Source organism: Triticum aestivum, chromosome 6D (assembly GCF_018294505.1).
Source record: "Triticum aestivum cultivar Chinese Spring chromosome 6D, IWGSC CS RefSeq v2.1, whole genome shotgun sequence".
NCBI classification, from domain to species: Eukaryota; Viridiplantae; Streptophyta; class Magnoliopsida; order Poales; family Poaceae; genus Triticum; species Triticum aestivum.
In genome coordinates, this window is record NC_057811.1 from 401051934 (window position 1) to 401054910 (window position 2977).

Sequence of the window (2977 nt, forward strand, 5' to 3'; positions counted from 1 at the left end):
TGCTTGCTCTAATCCATGGAAGGATCGCTGGAGCTAGCATACCTTTTAGCATCCTTAGGATCGACAAAACCTTTCTGATTGTATCACATACAACCTTTCCTTACGAAAACTGGTAAGGAAACTTGTTTTGACATCCATCTGCCAGATTTCATAAATGCAGCTAATGCTAACATGATTCCGACGGACCTAAGCATCGCTACGGATGAGAAAAACTCATCGTAGTCAACTCCTTGAACTTGTGAAAATACTCTTTGCCACAAGTCGAGCTTCATAGACGGTAACATTACCGTCCATGTCTGTCTTCTTCTTAAAGATCCATTTATCTCAATGGCTTGCCGATCATCGGGCAAGTTCACCAAAGTCCACGCTTTGTTCTGATACATGGATTCTATCTCGGATTTCATGGCCTCGAGCCATTCGTCGGAATATGGGCCCACCATCGCTTCTCCATAGCTCGTAGGTTCATTGTTGTCTAGCAACATGACTTCCAAGACAGGATCACACATTACTCTGAAGTAGTGCGCATCCTCGTCGTCCTACGAGGTTTGGTAGTGACTTGATCCGAAGTTTCATGATCACTATCATAAGCTTCCACTTCAATTGGTATATGTGCCACAGGAACAACTTCCTGTGCCCTGCTACACACTAGTTGAAGCGACGGTTCAATAACCTTATCAAGTCTCCACCATCCTCCCACTCAATTCTTTCGAGAGAAACTTTTCCTCGAGAAAGGACTCGTTTCTAGAAGCAATTACTTTTGCTTCCAAATCTGAAATAGGAGGTATACCCAACTGTTTTTGGGTATTCTATGAAGACACATTTATCCGCTTTGGGTTCGAGCTTATCAGCCTGAAACTTTTTCACATAAGCATCGCAGCCCCAAACTTTTAAGAAACGACAACTTAGGTTTATCTAAACGGTGTCGTCTCAACGGAATTGCGTGGTGCCCCTTTTAAAGTGAATGCGGTTGTCTCTAATGCCTAACCCATAAACGATAGTGGTAATTTGATAAGAAACATCATGGTATGCACCATATCCAATAGGGTGCAGTTATGATGTTTGGACACACCATCACACTATGGTGTTCCAGGCGGTATTAATTGTGAAACACTTTCCACAATGTCTCAATTGTGTGCCAAACTCGTATCTCAGATACTCATCTCTATGATCATATCACAGACATTTTATCCTCTTGTCACGACGATCTTCAACTTCACTCTGAAATTACTTGAACCTTTCAATAATTCAGACTAGTGTTTCATCAAGTAAATACACTCAGCATCTACTCAAATCATCTGTGAAGTAAGAACATAACGATATCCACTGCATGCCTCAGCACTCACTGGACTGCGTACATCAAAATGTATTACTTCCAATAAGTTGCTCTCTTGTTCCATCTTACTGAAAACGAGGCCTTTCAGTCATCTTGCCCATGTGGTATGATTTGCATGTCTCAAGTGATTCAAAATCAAGTGAGTCCAAACGATCCATCTGCATGGAGTTTCTTCATGCATATATACCAATAGACATGGTTCGCATGTCTCAATCTTTTCAAAAAACGACTGAGTCCAAAGATCCATCTACATGGAGCTTCTTCATGCGTTCTATACCAATATGACTCAAATGTCAGTGCCACAAGTATGTGGAACTATCATTACTATCTTATATCTTTTTGGCATGAACATGTGTATCACTACGATCGAGATTCATTTTAGGTGCAAGACCATTGAAGGTATTATTCAAATAAACATAGTAACCATTATTCTCCTTAAATGAATAACCGTTTTGCGGTAAACATAATCCAATCATGTTCAACGCAAACACCAAATCTCGATGGTAGAGGGAGCATGCGATGCTTGATCACATCAACCTTGGAAACACTTCCAACACATATCGTCATCTCACCTTTAGCTAGTCTCCATTTATTCCGCAGCTTTTATTTCGAGTTACTAACACTTAGCAACCGAACCAGTATCTAATACCCTGGTGCTGCTAGGAGTACTAGTAAAGTACACATTCATATAACGTATATCCAATATACTTCTGTCGACCTTGCCTGCCTTCTCATCTACCAAGTATCTAGGGTAGTACTGCTTCAGTGACCGTTCCTCTCGTTACAGAAGCACTTAGTCTCGGGTTTGGGTTCAACCTTGGGATTCTTCACTAGAGCAGCAAACGACTTGCTGTTTCATGAAGTATCCCTTTTGCCCTTGCCCTTCTTAAACTAGTGGTTTTACTAACCATCAACAATTGATGCTCCTTCTTGATTTCCACTCTCGCGGTGTCAAACATCGCGAATAGCTCAAGGATCATCATAATTATCCTTGATATGTTATAGTTCATGACGAAGCTCTACTAGCTTGGTGGCAGTGACTATGGAGAACTATCACTATCTCATCTGGGAGATTAACTCCCACTCGATTCAAGCGATTGTGGCACTCAGACAATCTGAGCACACGCTCAATGATTGAGCTTTTCTCCCTTAGTTTGCAGGCTTAAGAAACTTGTCAGAGGTCTCATACCTCTTGACGTGGGCACTAGTCTGAAATCCCAATTTCAGTCTTCGGAACATCTCACATGTTCTGCGACGTTTCAAAAACGTCTTTGGTGCCACAATTCTAAACCGCACTGAACTATCACGTAGTCATCAAAACGTGTATGTCAGATGTTTCGTAACATCTACAGACGACGCTGAGGTTCAGCACACTGAGCGGTGCATTAAGGACATAAGCCTTCTGTGCAGTAATGAGGACAATCCTCAGTTTACGGACCCAGTCCGCATAATTGCTACTACCAACTTTCAACTAAATTTTCTCTAGGAACATATCTTAACCAGTAGAACTAAAGCGCAAGCTATGACATAATTTGCAAATACCTATTTGACTATGTTCATGATAATGAAGTTCATCTGATTATGAACTCCCACTCAGATAGACATCCCTCTAGTCATCTAAGTGAAACATGATCCGAGTTTAAC